Source organism: Caretta caretta, chromosome 1 (genome assembly GCF_965140235.1).
Source record: "Caretta caretta isolate rCarCar2 chromosome 1, rCarCar1.hap1, whole genome shotgun sequence".
NCBI classification, from domain to species: Eukaryota; Metazoa; Chordata; order Testudines; family Cheloniidae; genus Caretta; species Caretta caretta.
This window is the reverse complement of record NC_134206.1, coordinates 38,627,062-38,636,777: the sequence shown is the minus strand read 5'-3', so window position 1 is coordinate 38,636,777 and position 9,716 is coordinate 38,627,062. Positions and strand designations below refer to the sequence as shown.

At 44.7% G+C, this 9,716-nt stretch overlaps 1 long non-coding RNA gene across 1 annotated transcript; it reads right to left on the bottom strand.

Moving 5' to 3' along the window:
- Positions 1–3,493: 3,493 nt before the first annotated feature.
- LOC142069368 (uncharacterized) lies at positions 3,494–8,151 on the bottom strand. The gene is made up of 3 exons (XR_012665167.1): positions 8,078–8,151; positions 4,692–6,720; positions 3,494–4,114 (listed from the first exon to the last, which is right to left on the bottom strand). It is a non-coding gene; the product is annotated as an uncharacterized LOC142069368 (long non-coding RNA).
- Positions 8,152–9,716: the final 1,565 nt, after the last annotated feature.

Below are 9,716 nucleotides of genomic sequence, written 5' to 3'. Positions count from 1 at the left end.
CCTGGCTCCGACATAGCATAGATGAGACCAAAAGGTATTTTGGCCCCAGGCTACAGCTTAATCAGACAATCAGTCACAATGTGGTGGTAATGCATCCACATTCTTCTTCTCAAAGACATCCATGTAGTCATAGACCTTAACAGGAAGAGCAGGAGTCTGTTCAGACAGGGATCATAACAGGGCCACAACCTAGGCCCGAGGGCTCCTTGACAGTGTCTTGGGCTCGGGCCGTAGGGACGCATTTTGAAGCCAGGATTCATCCGATGGTACATACAGGCAAACTTGCTGACAGAACTCAAAGCGGAAACTGACTTTCCACTCACACCAAAGGACGGTCACAAGCAGCCAGCCAAAAGATGCCAATGTGATGTTCTGTCCCTTTAAATTTTTGAGCCCTTCCCCCTCCCAGTGGAAAGCCTCACTTTCATGTTAGTTTCAGTTTTGCAGCCAGACCAATAAATGTGACCACAGCTGTGTTTCTATCAGTTTCCTCTATGTCTGTGTCGATTGCCTTCTGTGCTGGGTCCAACTATAATATTTGACAATGCAGGATTACTATCCCATGAGAGTTCAGTGGTCCCTTTGCCTGAACAAGAAGAAGGAAAAATAAGCAAATATTACTGTAAAACAAAGGGGGGAAGTTCATCTAGAGGTACAAGGTGACAGACTGCTTCTTTTTGCTGCTGAGACAGTGTGAACCAGCCAGCTAGAGAGAGGGAATTGACACTTAACAACAGAACAAAGGAATAGACTGCCCCCGGAGTTGTTCAAATAAAGAAGCAGTGAGGGAGAAGCAGCCATCTTTGTTGACCACCTGCAAGCAGGCAGGCAGGCAGGCAAACAACTTAGCCTGAACTGAGAGTCTATAGCCTGCAGACAGACCCCAAATACAGCCAAAGGAAGAATTCTGCAGTTTGTAATGTAAGCACATTGCCAGCAGAGGGCAGATAGAGCACAGATAGTACAAAAAAAGAAAAGGAGTACTTGTGGCACTTTGCTCAAATAAATTTGTTGGTCTCTAAGGTGCCACAAGTACTCCTTTTCTTTTTGCGAATACAGACTAACACGGCTGCTACTCTGAAACAGATAGTACAGTAACTAACAAAGAATTTCCTTCTGGTCCAGAAGACGTCCAGGACGTATGATGTCTAAGGGTATGTCTACATTATGAAATTAGGTCGAATTTACAGAAGTTGGTTTTGTAGAAAGCGTTTTTATACAGTCGATTGTGTGTGTCCCCACACAAATGCTCTAAGTGCTTGTAGTCGGTGAAGTGTGTCCACATTACCAAGGCAACCGTCGACTTCCGGAGCGTTGCACTGTGGATGGCTATCCCACAGTTCCCGCAGTCTCCGCCACCCATTTGAATTCTGCAATTCCAGTGCCTGATGGGGCTAAAACATTGTCGCGAGTGGTTCTGGGTACATATCATCAGGCCCCCGTTCATAGAATCATAGAATATCAGGGTTGGAAGGGACCTCAGGAGGTCATCTAGTCCAACCCCCTGCTCAAAGCAGGACCAATCCCCAACTAAATCATCCCAGCCAGGGCTTTGTTAAAAACTTCTAAGGAACGAGATTCCACCACCTCCCTAGGTAACGCATTCCAGTGTTTCACCACACTCCTAGTGAAAAAGTTTTTCCTAATATCCAACCTAAACCTCCCCCACTGCAACAGTTCCCTCCCTCCCTCTGTGAAAGCAAGGGCAGACAATCATTTTCCACCTTTTTTCTTGAGTTACCTGTGCAGATGCCATACCATGGCAAGCACTGTCTGCTGCCAGCAAGATGTATAAAGATAGATGAAGTGGCTCAAAACAAGAAATAGACCAGATTTGATTTGTATTCATTTGCTCCTCCCTCCCTCCCATTGTGAAATCAATGGCCTGCTAAATCCAGTTTTGAGTTCTATCCTTGAGGGGGCCATTCAGTTTCTCACAAAGCCACCCCCTTTGTTGATTTTAATTCCCTGTAAGCCAACCCATCAGGGCAATGGCGGACAATCGTTCCATGCCTTTTTTCTGTGCAGACGCCATACCACAGCAAGCATGGAGCCCGCTCAGATCACTTTGGCAATTAGGAGCACATTAAACACCACACGCATTATCCAGCAGTATATGCAGCACCAGAACCTGGCAAAGCGATACCAAGCGAGTAGGTGACGTCAGCGTGGTGACAAGAGTGATGAGGACATGGACACAGACTTATCTCAAAGCATGGGCCCTGGCAATGTGGGCATCATGGTGCTAATGGGGCAGGCTTATGAGATAGAACGCTGATTCTGGGCCCGGGAAACAAGCACAGACTGGTGGGACTGCATAGTGTTGCAGGTCTGGGATGATTCCCAGTGGCTGCGAAACTTTTGCATGCATAAGGGCACTTTCATGGAACTTTGTGACTTGCTTTCCGCTGCCTTGAGGTGCAAGAATACCAAGATGAGAGCAGCCCTCACAGTTGAGAAGCAAGTGGCAATAGCCCTGTGGAAACTTGCAACGCCAGACAGCTACTGCTCAGTCGGTAATCAATTTGGAGTGGGCAAATCTACTGTGGGGGCTGCTGTGATGCAAGTAGCCAACGCAATCAAAGATCTGCTGATATCAAGGGTAGTGACCCTGGGAAATGTGCAGGTCATAGTGGATGGCTTTGCTGCAATGGGATTCCCTAACTGTGGTGGGGCCATAGATGGAACCCATATCCCTATCTTGGCACCGGAGCACCAAGCCGCCGAGTACATAAACCTCAAGGGGTACTTTTCGATAGTGCTGCAAGCACTGGTGGATCACAAGGGACGTTTCACCAACATCAATGTGGGATGCCCAGGAAAGGTACATGACTCTCACACCTTCAGGAACTCTGGTCTGTTTCAAAAGCTACAGGAAGGGACTTTATTCCCAGACCAGAAGATAACCGTTGGGGATGTTGAAATGCCTATAGTTATCCTTGGGGACCCAGCCTACCCCTTAATGCCATGGCTCATGAAGCCGTACACAGGCAGCCTGGACAGTAGTCAGGAGCTGTTCAACTACAGGCTGAGCAAGTGCAGAATGGTGGTAGAATGTGCATTTGGATGTTTAAAAGTGCGCTGGCGCAGTTTACTGTCTCGGTACGACTTCAGCAAAACCAATATTCCCAATATTTCTGCTTGCTGTGTGCTCCACAGTATCTGTGAGAATAAGGGGGAGACGCTTATGGCAGGGTGGGAGGTTGAGGCAAATCGCCTGGCTGCTGGTTATGCACAGCCAGCCACCAGGGTGGTTAGAAGAGCACAGGAGGGCGCGGTCCACATCAGAGAAGCTTTGAAAACCAGTTTCATGACTGGCCAGGCTATGGTGTGAAAGTTCTGTTTGTTTCTCCTTGATGAAGCCCCCCCACCCCTTGGTTCACTCTACTTCCCTGTAAGCTAACCACCCTCCCATCGATAACCGCTTGCAGAGGCAATAAAGTCATTGTTGCTTCACATTCGTGCATTCTTTATTAATTCATCACACAAATAGGGGGATAACTACCAAGGTAGCTCAGGAGGGGTGGTGGAGGAGGGAAGCACCAGGACAGGTGGTGGAGCGGGAAGGACAAGGCCACACAGCACTTCAAAAGTTTAAAACTATAAACTTATTGAATGCCAGCCTTCTGTTGCTTGGGCAATCCTCTGGGGTGTAGTGGCTGGAGGCCCCCCCACTGCATTCTTGGGCGTCTGGGTGAGGAGGCTATGGAACCTGGGGAGGAGGGCAGTTGGTTATACAGGGGCTGTAGCAGCGGTCTGTGCTCCTGCTGCCTTTCCTGCAGCTCAACCATACGCTGGAGCATTTTAGTTTGATCCTCCAGGAGCCTCAGCATTGAATCCTGCCTCCTCTCATCATGCTGCCACCACCTTTCAGCTTCAGCCCTCTCTTCCGCCCGCCACTTACTCTCTTCAGCCCGCCAGCTCTCCTCCCAGTCATTTTGTGCTTTCCTGCACTCTGACATTGTCTGCCTCCACACATTCGTCTGTGCTCTGTCAGTGCGGGAGGACAGCATGAGCTCAGAGAACATTTCATCGCGAGTGCATTTTTTTCTCCTTCTAATCTTCGCTAGCCTCTGAGAAGGAGAAGATCCTGTGATCCTTGAAACACATGCAGCTGGAGAATAAAAAAAGGGACAGTGGTATTTAAAAAGACACATTTTATAGAACAATGGGTACACTCTTTCACGGTAAACCTTGCTGTTAACATTACATACATAGCACATGTGCTTTCGTTCCAAGGTCGCATTTTGCCTCCCCCCAGCGCGTGGCTAGCCCTTTCCCCCTCCCCATGGCTAACAGCGGGGAACATTTCTGTTCAGCCATAGGCAAACAGCCCACCAGGAATGGGCACCTTTGAATGTCCCCTTAAAAAAAGCACCCTATTTCAACCAGGTGACCATGAATGATATCACTCTCCTGAGGATAACACAGAGAGATAAAGAATGGATGTTGTTTGAATGCCAGCAAACATACACTGCAGTGCTTTGTTCTACAATGATTCCTGAGTACATGCTACTGGCCTGGAGTGGTAAAGTGTCCTACCATGGTGGATGGAATAAGGCTGCCCTCCCCAGAAACCTTTTGCAAAGGCTTTGGCAGTATATCCAGGAGAGCCAGGAATGCCAGGGCAAATTAATCATTAAACATGCTTGCTTTTAAACCATGTATAGTATTTTAAAAGGTACACTCACCGGAGGTCCCTTCTCCACCTGGCGGGTCCTGGAGGCAGCCTTGGGTGGGTTCTGGAGGTACTGGCTCCAGGTCCAGGGTGAGAAACAGTTCCTGGCTGTCAGGAAAACCAGTTTCTCTGCTTGCTTGCTGTGAGCTATCTTCCTCATCCCCAAAACCTGCTTCCGTGTTGCCTCCATCTCCATTGAAGGAGTCAAACAACACGGCTGGGGTAGTGGTGGCTGAAATTCCTAAAATGGCATGCAGCTCATCATAGAAGCATCATGTTTGGGGCTCTGAGCCATGTATTAGATCCTAAAGGGACTGAATGGAGCTCAATGCTATTTGGATGACATCCTTGCATAGAAAAGGATCAAGAGGATCATCTTCAAAATTTGGATACTGTCTTGCAATGTTTCGAAAACCCTGTACTGAGTGTACTTCAAGATAAATGTGAGTTTTTCAAACCTTCAGTTAAATACCTTGAACATGTAATTGATGCCACAGGCTAAAGGAAATTGCAGAGGAAGAGAAGGTGATTCTTGAAGCACCACCGCTGAAGAACATGTCACAATTATGTTTATTCTTTATGCTTAACTACTATGGTAAACTTGTGCCTACAGTATTTGGACCTTTACATGAACCATTACAAGCAAAGAAAAAATGGAAATGGACTAAAGACTGTGAGTGTACATTTAAGAAAGCAAAGAAATTGTTGATATCAGCCAAAGTTCTTACATATTTTGATGCTTTGCTACCATTGCAACTGGCTTGTGATGCTTCACCTATGGCGTTGTCACATCTGTCATAATGACATGGAGAAACCAATTGCCTTCACTTCTCAAACACTTACTACATCTGAGAAGAATTATGCACAAATAGAGTGAGACACTCTCAGCATTATCTTTGGAATTCGGAAGTTCCATATCTATCTGTATGATAGACATTTTGCTTGCTGACAGATCATCACCCACTACTTTCAATTTTTGGACCGAAACATGCAATCCTGTCATTAGCTGCTGCTCATATGCAATAACAGGCATTGCTACTTTCAGCTCATTCCTTGACTATTCAGAATAGGAACAGCAGGAACATTGGTCGAGGAAACCCCTAAATTTTTGGCAGTCTCTACTGAAAGGCTCCAGAAAGGGGACTGTCAGACCAGAGTCCAGATGCACAGTCACACCCCATGTCTACAGCGCTGTGTTTCTCATCCCACAACTGGGCAGCCTGCTCTGACAGTATCTGGCTCTTGGTGGTGTACTGCACCAGTTGGGCCCATAGTGCAGAATTTTCATTGAGTAGCTGGAAGGTCTGCACTCATAGACCTCGTCCTCAGACAAAAGCTGTACCACTTGTGTCCAAAACATAGGAAGTTCCTCCTGGGGGAGCTGTCACCCATTCAGGTATGTCCAGTGCCCTTTGGGACATGCTGGGTAGGGGGTGACCCACTGCTTTCAGGTCCACAGGGCCAGCCTTCTCCATGGGGTGAGGTGGTCCAGGCAAACTGTCAGGATCCTGAGCAGAGGTAGGCAGGACTAGTGGCAGGAGCTTGGGAGCCAGGAACTGAAGCCAGGAGGCAGAGCCAGTTTCAGAGTCAAAAATCAAGCTGAGGGTCAAAGCTGGGAACAAAGTCAGGAATCAGGCCAAGGGTCCATACCAGGTATAAGGGTCTGTGCTGGCATTCTGGGGGTCAATTAGGAATCAGAATCCAAGTGAGAGCAGAGATCAATACTGGGAGTTCAGAAGCAGCATAGTCATGGCAGCTAACTAGAGATCCACATTGTCACCCGGACACTTCCTACTAGCCCCATGTGTTTATATAGAATTAAGGAGCCAATCAGGGATCACTAAGACAACTGTCAGTCAGAGCACTCGAGGCGGAACTGCCTGTGGCATGTAATCTCTGAAGATAGTGAGTCACAGGGAGTAACCAGCTTATAGCTGCTATGGGGTGTGGAGATGTGGGTTGCCTGTTAGCCCTCCCTCTGGGTGTTGGGTTCAAGTCCTGCCAATCCTCCTCCAGAGCATCTGAATGAGTTCAAAAGAAATCTGTTAAAAAGAGATTAAAGAGTTTAAAAATACATAGCAGGAAGATGGGACTGAGATAAACCTAAAACTGGCAGAGTATATTTGAAAGGATAGATGTGTCTTGTTCCTAAAATGCTTTACATTATTTTGAAAGAGCACTCATTTTTCCTCACAATATAAATACACAGACAGAAATTCTTATTTCTCATCTGTTTCAGTGAATCCAGTAAGCCTTCACCAGCCATTTTATAACTGGAAACATTTCTGTGCTTTCCCACTTTCCCTTTCATAGATGAATTTTAATAAGTTTCTTTTTCCTTTGTTCAGTAATTCATCCTGATTGCTCCCAGTTTTATTGCAGTTTTGCCTTTGTTTTCATTTTCTTGTTCCCTCCATTCTTGTTCTCTGTAGATTTTTATTTTACTTGCAGAAAGTTATAACTACTGCACGTATATTTAGAATATGTGAGGGTGTATGTAGATACAGATATTAATAGATATAGAGCACCGCACCACTCTTATCACTGTTCCAATATTATGTTTACATTCCCGTATGTCATGCTACATTGTCCTACCATCACTAACTTCAAGTGGCGATTTTCACACAGTTCATTTAAACCTGAAATATAAATACCCACTATTTCCATTTTATCAGATAACATTTGTAGGCTCACAGATGTGATACAAAAGACTATGTGATCAAACAACCTCAAACTAATGTGATTGAAGTTTAGGTGAAAAAAGCAGAAGCAAGTAAAATATCATACAAAACCTTTTTTATCATATTTGCACAATGGACAGAGACTTTAGCAAAACAGCCTAGGGAAAAAAGCTAAAAGCATGTACTGCTAAGCAGAGAGAATTCATGTTCATTTTCACTGTGCGGTATTTGTCTTGATCAGATCATCTTATTGCCAAGGAAAACCAACCTACTCGTTCATACCATGCATTTTTATAAAGCTATAGCCTAGTAAATCACAAAATTTTAATGCTTTGTTCAGTGAAATTATTAGTGCCTATAAAACAAGTCTGTGTCTTGTTTTTTAAAAATGTCATTTTGCTTTTAGAAAATGACACACACCGAGGATAAAGAGGAAATGCCATTCCCGGTTACAAATATTTTAAAAATATAGCTGTACAAACTGACACAAACCAGAATTTAGCATAAGTTAAACAAAAAGGGAATAAATCCCTCTTCCCACTTCATTATAAATCAAATTCCCTACGCCAGATTCTGCGTTCCACTCTGGTCCTTTTACTCTGCTTCAGTGGCATAAAGGGGTTTTAGAGAAGGCAGAACCAGCCCCTGGGGAACACAACCAAGGTCAGGGGTTTCCCGGGTGAAGCAGAGCTGACAAAAGGAGTTCTATTCCACTTACCACTCGGGTTGCTTTAAAGTGTAGCTGTAGCAAAGGGGACTAAATTACTTACAACACATTGGATCTGCTGCAAGGCAACAAGGCAAGGGCAAGGCAAATTAGGGAAGGGAGTTTGGTCAGAACAAAATGCACTCTAGCTATACTTGACTGATAGAACACCCCCGCAAGCCAAGCATAGATTAGAACAGTCTTGACACTGCTCTCACTCTACCCCAAGGACCAGATAGGTCCCCAGATGGCCCCGGAATATGGAGAGACAGAAAAGCCACTTTTGCCCCCAAATTGCATTCCTGTACTGAGCAGAGATTGGGAAGCATGGATATTCTCATCTCTTTAAATGAGGGAATCAGATTTTGCCAAGTGCGATCTTGCATTTACCTCAAGAAGCAAATTCCCATTTACTACTCTGATAAAAATAAGGGTCCCTCTTTATTACTAAGGAGCCAGTCGCTACATAAAGCAGGTTGCAATTTCCCCCAGACAGCGAGTCGCATGTATTTTCTCTCTTAAAATATAAAAACTGGTACATAAAATGGATCAATTTTTCTCCTTAAAAGCCAGATCATTGTATTAGATTTGCACCACAAATCTGCCTTATGGCATAAAGCACAACAACATTTAATTTTTCATCCAACCAGCAGTTTTGTTCACATAAAGAAAAGGAAGTGCACTATGATTTCCTCCACCTGTGTTGGCAGAACCACATCAGCTTGTGTGTCAAGGATTCATGTGGTGTATGTTGGTATGAGACAGCAGAGCCTAGTGGCTAGAGCATCGGATAGGATTCAGAGGTTCAATTCCAGGCTAGGTGATCATGGGCAAGCCACTTCCTTCCTGTTTTCCTCTGTTGCCCCAGGTTCCCCATCTCTAAAATGAAGATAACGATACTGACCTCCTTTGTAAAGCACTTTGAACGCTAAAGATGAAAAGTGCTATACAAGAGCTAGGTATTATTATTATTATGTTTTTGATATCTGCATACTTCACCATTAAATTTCTAAGATTTCAGGCCAGGTGAAGAGATGGCAGCCATTTTGTTCTTAGAGTTATTGCAGCTTGTCACACAGATGACAAATCTCTCATGAAGACTTGGGTGGGGGAAAGAAAGTTTGGTTGCTGTTTTTCTTAATCTAAAAAATAAATGTTATTTTAGATTGAGAGCATGTCTTGTTCTTCATGTACAGAAAATACAACTGCTCAGACGCAAAGTCAGCCTGCTAAACCCAAATTGTAGTACACTTTATGATGGCACCCGGATGAAATAGTTATTTCTGAGTAATACACAGTGCAGTTTACAGGTCAGCACATGACCTCCTCATAAATACACGTAGCTGACATCAGTGTTCCAAGAACAATTCTAATAGATGAATGAGACAGGAAGAATCAATGATGACACTGGTTGCACTGCATGTGTCTAGCTATAATACTGTGACTGTGCAAAGCCATTATTAGCACATACTCCCAGCATGATTCATGAAACAATGAGCCTTCAGCTGTAACCAGAATCTTATTAATACACATCATTAGAAGACTGCTAGCAGCTCACCAAGTAAACAGCAGCTGGACATTGATAACAAGCACCATAGCAAGGAAGACAACATAAAATTGATCTTTGGGGTAAATCAAGAGGCTCCATTGA